This window comes from Ambystoma mexicanum, chromosome 8 (assembly GCF_040938575.1).
Source record: "Ambystoma mexicanum isolate Mex_15411 chromosome 8, UKY_AmexF1_1, whole genome shotgun sequence".
NCBI lineage: Eukaryota > Metazoa > Chordata > Amphibia > Caudata > Ambystomatidae > Ambystoma > Ambystoma mexicanum.
The window spans coordinates 415,465,703-415,472,911 of record NC_090929.1 but is presented as its reverse complement, the minus strand read 5'-3'; the positions used below and the strand labels follow the sequence as shown (position 1 = coordinate 415,472,911).

At 43.3% G+C, this 7,209-nt stretch overlaps 1 pseudogene; it reads left to right on the top strand.

The window, feature by feature from the left end:
* The first annotated feature begins 566 nt into the window (after window positions 1–566).
* LOC138472016 (AMSH-like protease pseudogene) lies at window positions 567–2,139 on the top strand (annotated as a pseudogene).
* The last annotated feature ends 5,070 nt before the right edge of the window (window positions 2,140–7,209 follow it).

Genomic DNA, 7,209 nt, shown 5'->3' with positions numbered 1-7,209 from the left:
AACAAGGTGTTTTATTTATCAAAGTCACAGAGCCAACCCTGAGAAAGGGAGTGCCTCCACACTTCTCTGTAGAGTGCTCATGCTGCCAGGCAGGGGCGCAACGAATCCTACCTTTCCGGAATGGGGGGGTACATGTATGTATGTATTTATTTATTTGTATTTGTAAAGCGCCTAGCAGCCCGGAGGCATGGAGGCGCTGTTTCAAGAAAGTGTCTTAGTTAAAAGGTGATTGACATGGGAGTGGCCACTTCAGAAACGGGGCGGGGCAAACTTGGAGGACCCACCCCCTCCATTCAATCCCAAGGGTTGTCTGGCGTGGGGCCCAAGTAAGCACAATATGCCAGTGAGAATAACCAAGTGAATGGATTTAAAGGTAACATACACATTTAGTTGCTTTGATAATTTCTATATCTAAAACCCAGGTATCTGGCCAGGCATCACCCTTTAAGCAAAAGCGACTAGCAGGGAACCAGACGGCAGTACAGTGTGCCACCCCCTTCCCTCTCCAACCTGCCCTGACAACGCCTACAAAGCCAACGCCTACAATACTCACATCAGTGAGGCTTGCCGAAAACAGACAACATGGAACAACCCTTTTCCGTCAATTCTTTGAAGAAGCTGGTTGCAATGCCGGACCACACAGATGTCTCCTTGAGCCCAGAAGAGCTTGTCCGTATTCTGAGCAAGCTAGGCAGCAATATCACGATCAATGAAGACATTACTCCACGACGCTATTTCAGATCTGGCGTGGAGATGGAACGCATGGCATATGTATATTCGGAGGAAGGGAACTTGGAAAATGCTTTCGTTCTTTACAATAAGTTCATAACCCTGTTTGTGGAAAAGCTGCCCACTCATCGAGACTACGCGCAATGTGCAGTACCAGAAAAACAGGACATTATGAAGAAATTGAAAGATGTGGCGTTTTCAAGAACAGATGATTTGAAGAAGTCGCTTTTAAAAAAATACAACCTAGAATATCAAGAACATCTGCAAACCAACAACACACACAGCGTCGAATTGCTCAAGAAAGTGGAGCAGCAGCGGTTTGTGGAAGAGGAAAGGAAGAGAATAGCACAAATCCGACAGCTGCATATCGAATCCCAACAGTTTAACTACTTTGAAGATCAGCTTAGGAGGCAAGACCTGGCCCGAGATCAGATGCAAGCGAGCGAACATGTCAAGGTGTCTGAGCAGACTGATGGAAGCATGTTGTCTTGTATTTCCACCCCTAAAAACAACCACTTGTCTAAGGTGTTCCCAGATCAGGCCTATAAAGGGGATGCAGCTGTGTGCGCTGGGCAGTCTCCCCCAGTAAGCAGGGCCCTAAAGCCAGCAGCCACTCTAAGTGCTGTTCAGACTCAAATGGTGGAAGGGCTCCGAAGTGTAGTTTTACCAAGGGATCTTATGCACAAATTTCTGCTGCTGGCCGATTCGAACACAGCCCGTGGAATAGAGACCTGTGGAATCCTCTGTGGAAAACTGACACAAGATGAATTCACGGTTACCCACGTGATAGTGCCAAAGCAGTCTGCTGGGCCAGACTACTGCGACGTGGAGAACGTGGAAGAGCTGTTCAGCGTCCAGGATCAGCACAACCTCCTCACTTTGGGATGGATACACACACATCCAACACAAACGGCATTCCTATCCAGCGTCGATCTTCACACCCATTGCTCCTACCAGTTAATGTTGCCAGAAGCCATCGCTATTGTGTGCTCTCCAAAACATAAAGACACTGGGATTTTCAGACTAACTAATACGGGCATGCTGGAAGTTTCTGGGTGTAAAAGAAAGGGATTTCATCCGCATAGCAAGGATCCAAAGCAGTTTAATAGTTGTAAACATGTGGTTGTAAAAGACATTAAAATAACAGTGCTGGACCTGAGGTGATGTCTGCCGAAGATGAACCCTTCGAACCAATGCAGAGTGGGAATGGCAGCCAGTTTTCAAAAACCTTTTTCTGAAATGAGGATGGAAGTTTTATATTTATATATTTTAATGGAATGATTTGATATTTATTGTGCTCATACGGTTTTTAGTTTTTGTTAACAGTGAAGCGACTACTATAGGAGTACGTCAGTCTACTCGGATATATGTATGGTATTGGATAAACTGAAAATAAAGAGCGCATCAGACAGCGAAAAAAAAAAAAAAAAAAATACATCAGTAATGCAGCATCAGATTCCAAAGAGCTTTTCTCTATACTCAGAGAACTTGAAAACCCCCTAACTACTGATACACCCACTAATGCGAGCAAAGAATGGTGTACTACCATACAAGACGCACTGGCCTACAAAATTGCTATGTTGCAGAATAAAATCACATCCAAAAGACTACTCCTAGCTGAAAAAAACTCCTCCACCCCCAACCCCGTTGCCTCCTCTAGTGTCAACACCAACCCTTCCTTCCAATTCACACCCGTCACCCAAGACCTTGTATTCGACACCATATCCAAACTTAAAGCGTCCAATTGCAAAGGGGACTCTGTCCCAGCCAAACTAGTCAAAGCCTGTGCCTCCACCCTGACCCCCACCATCACTAAATTCGTCAACGCCTCCTTCAACTCCAACATAGTACCTATCTGCATCAAAGAAGCATGGGTTACCCCGCTTCTAAAAAAACGAACCTAGACCCCACCATTCCGACTATCGCCCCATAACGACGGTGCCGTTTTTACTTAAAATCATTGACAAACTAGCCTACAACCAAATCCAAACCCATGTGGAATCTAATCAGCTTCTCGGCACCAGACAATCAGGCTTTAGGCCTAACCACAGTACGGAAACAGCCCTTCTGGACCTCAAAATCCAGATGGATGCTATCAGAGATTCTGGGAAACTCTGCATCCTCTTGCTGTTGGACCTTTCTGCAGCATTTGACCTGGTGGACCATGATAAACTCCTCACCTCACTCGCCAGAGAGTTTAACTTCAGGGAAGCCACTGCATGGGTGAAATCCTTCCTAACTGACCGTACCTTCAGAGTATCCATAGGGAAAGAAGCAGCCAACCCCATCCCAGTCCCCATAGGAGTGCCCCAAGGCTCATGTCTCTCCTCTAGACTATATAACGCGTATACCAAACTCCTATTCTCAGCTCTAGACGACATGGGTGTCATATACACAAACTTTGCGGACGACACCCAGATCCACATACCCCTTACAGGCAACTACGACCAGGACACTGTAACCATCAATAAAATATACGTCATCATACAAAACTGGATGGCTTTAAACAGCCTTTGTCTCAACAATGAGAAGACAGAAGTCCTCATGGTAGGATCATCAGCCAAAATAGCAACCCTCCACCCTGACTACTCCTCCATCAACATCGATGGTACCGCCATTCCCGTACTGAAGCAAGTCAGGGAGTGTACATTGACGCCAACCTCACCATGACTAAACAGATTAATGCGCTCGCTTCCTCCACGGCTTACACCTCCAAACACATTGCTCTCAGCTGACAATTCCTGACCCCAGGTAATTGCCTCACCCTCGCCAGAGCCCTGGTTCTTTCGAAATTGGATTATTGCAACATACTATTACTAGGCACATCCAACGCCAACCTAGCTAAAATGTAATTATTGCAAAACAAAGTCCTAAGAGCAGCTCTAGGTATAAAAAAAAATCAGACCATATTTCCAAGACTAGAAAGGACACTCATTGGCTCCCTATCAAAGCTAGAATCATCTTTAAAACATTATGTATCACATATAAATGCCTGACCAGAAAAGGACCTTTCTATCGCGACAACACTCTTCACCCAAAAGATGACAGGATCTCATTAAGATCTAACGACAAACTCCTCCTGGCTCCTCCCCGCTTCAAATCTATGAGAGCCGGGGGTAGCAGCTTCACCGCTCTAGCCCCCAAACATTGGAACACCCTACCTATTACTATCAAAAAAGAATCCTCTTTCACGGCCTACAAGAAATTGCTAAGAACCTGGTTATTCAACCAATATTAGAACCTATGGACAAGTATCTGCAATATAATATTTTGTTAGTTAATATTTGTAAACTGTATATCCAAAAATGTAATGTAACCAATGTAACAATGTCTTACTAATATCTAAGCTGTCTTGTAACCACGCCGTGACACCCGAGGGTCTGGGCGTGTAACAAATAAATAAATAAAAAAAAAATAAAATACCCGCCAAAGTCAGCTCCTCGGCCCAGCATTATTTAACGGTATAGTGGGAGACCACACTCAACATAGGGAGTTCCCACCCCCAGTTAAACAAGACCACAATGCACCATTAATTTGGAGTCAAATACGCCCCTCTTAACTCATATAGAGCCCTATGGACCCCTCCCCCTGTGCCAACAATGGCCCAAGAACTAGGCCATTGTTCAGAAAGAATGTATACATTTTTCAAAATATAGTTTCAAAATATTGCACTAAACGGTTTCACGTGCCACCTTCTTTTTTATTTTTATTGTGGCATAGTTTATTCAACTTTACATATAAGTACAGGAGAAGAGAAAAAAAGAACAAGAGAAATAGTCCAACATCACAGCATTCCACATATATTCGCTCGGAGAAGAGGTGGGTTCATGTACATAGCCCCGTAAAAAATTGACTCAACTTTTATCCACAGAACGATTAAATAAATGAATTTGCACCATAAAAATTCTCCAGAGATGTTAATGTTAAAGGATATTTATACCACGCACTACCACCAGCGCAGTGGTCCCCTGGCGCTCTGGCGGATCTGAAAAGGAAAGAGGGTGGGATGGGTTAGTAAGGTTGAGCAGGAAAAAGAGCAGGAGAGCTGTGATGTGCTGTTCGCTGAGTTTAGGTGTGGTTTTCGGTTGGCAGCCGTTATGTGTTGTTGTGCATGGCTATGTGTGTTATGTTTTGTTGATGCAATGTAGTGAAGTGTGTGCGGTTTGTAGTGCTTTGCAGGTGTGGTTGTGTTTCTGTAGAGTGTGAGAAGTGTAGCAGAGGGCTGAGATTGTTTAGTGGTGTGTAGTTAGTGGCATTGGTAATTAGAAGCTACACATTCTAATCTTCACAATCCTGGCTAGATGTGACGCAAGCTAATCTTTACAATTCTATCTGGATGTGACACAAGCTAATATTACAATTCTGTCTAGATGTGACTCAATGCTAATCTTCACAATGCTATCTAGATTTGATGCAAGCTGATCTTAACAATTCGATCTGGATGTGACGCGAGCTAGTATTACAATTCTGTCTAGATGTGACACAATGCTAATCTTCACAATTCTATCTAGATGTGACTCTAGCTGATCTTTATAATTCTATCTGGATGTGAAGCAAGCTAGTATTACAATTCTGTCTAGATATGACACCAGCTAAGCTCTACAGTTCTATAGAGATGTAACGCAATGCTCATTTTCACAATTCTGTCTAGATATGATGTGAGCTAATGTTACAATTCTGTCTAGATGTAACGCAATGCTAGTTTTCACAATTCTATGTGGATGTGACGCAAGCTAATCTTCACAATTCTGTCTAGATATGACGCAAGCTAGTATTACAATTCTATCTAGATGTGACTTAATGCTAATCTTCACAATTCTATCTAGATGTGACGCAAGCTAATCTTTACAATTCTGCCTAGATATGACGCAAGTATTACAATTCTGTATAGATGTGACACAGTGCTAATCTTCACAATTCTGTCTAGATGTGAGGTGAGCTAACCTTTACAATTCTCTCTAGATATGATGCACGCTAGTATTACAATTGTCTAGATGTGACGCAATGCTAGTCTTCACAATTCCGTCTAGTTATGATGCAAGCTAGTATTACAATTATGTCTAGATGTGATGCAAGCTAATCTTTACAATTCTGTCTAGATGTGACGCGAGCTAATCTCTTCAATTCTGTCTAGATATGACGCAAGCAAGTACTACAATTCTGTCTTGATGTGACGCAATGCTAATCTTCACAATTCTATCTATATGTGACACAAGCTAATCTTTACAATTCTGTCTAGATATGATGCAAGCTAGTATTACAATTGTCTAGATGTGACAAAATGCTAGTCTTCACAATTTTGTCTAGATATGACGCAAGCTAGTCTTCACGATTCTGTCGAGATGTGATGTACGCTAATCTTTACAATTCTCTCTATATGTGACGCAATGCTAATCTTCACAATTCTGTCTAGATGTGACGCAGGCTAATATTCACATCTCTGTTCCAATTGAGGGCATGCTAACATCTCTATCTCAATGTGGCAGAGGCTAATATTCACATCTCTATCTCAATGTGGCGCAGGCTAATAATCACATTCCTATTTATTTATTTGCATTTATAAAGCGCACCAACAGCCCGGAGGCATTGTTCCGCTGTTACATGGAATCGGCTTAGTTACAGGTAGGTCAGCATACTTGGGTACATGATGTGTTACATGGGTGACAGTATGATTACACAGTGTAGAGCATACTGTGGCATAGCATATTACATTATGCTGTTACATGGAATCAGCTTAGTTACAGGAAGGAGAAAAACATACCTGCGTACATGATGAGTTGTAAGGGTAATGATATGGTAAGGGTAGTGATATGGTTACACAGGGGTTACATAGTGTAGAGAATATCGTGGCATAGCATTTTACATATAGCTGAAATGGCATGCATGTAAATCGGGGCGTAGCATGGGAAACTGCAGACATTGCTTGAGAGTTTTTGAGAATAGCCATGTTTTGATAGCTTTGCGGAAGGCGAGGTGTGTGGGTTCGGATGTCAAGGTGTGCTGGAGGGAGTTCCATTGTCTGGAAACAATTAAAGGGAAGCTTACCCCACCCCGTCTAGCAAGCTTGACTATTGGTACAGGAAGCTGATTCGTGTAGGGTGTTCTGGTGAGTCTGGCGGCTGGGGGTATGTTAACTCTCTGTGAGAGGTAAGGTGGGGCTGTGTGGTGGATGCACTTGTGGGTGAGGGCAAGTGTTTTAAAAGGATACGTTCTCTGACGGGCAGTGTGACTGAGGAGATGTGTTCCCTTTCAGGGATGCCAATGGTTGGGCGAAGGGCATTATTTTGGATGGTTTGAAGTTTGTCAAGGTTCCTTTTCGAAGTGCCTGTGAAGAGGATGTTGTAGTTGTCCAATCTCAAACCAATAATGGTTCTGGCAATAGGCAGTTTGCAATGGTGAGGAATGGCCTGACTGCGTTGAGCAGTTTAGTGTTGTAGGCTGCAGAGGAGGCAATGGTGCTGACTTGCCTGGACATGGATA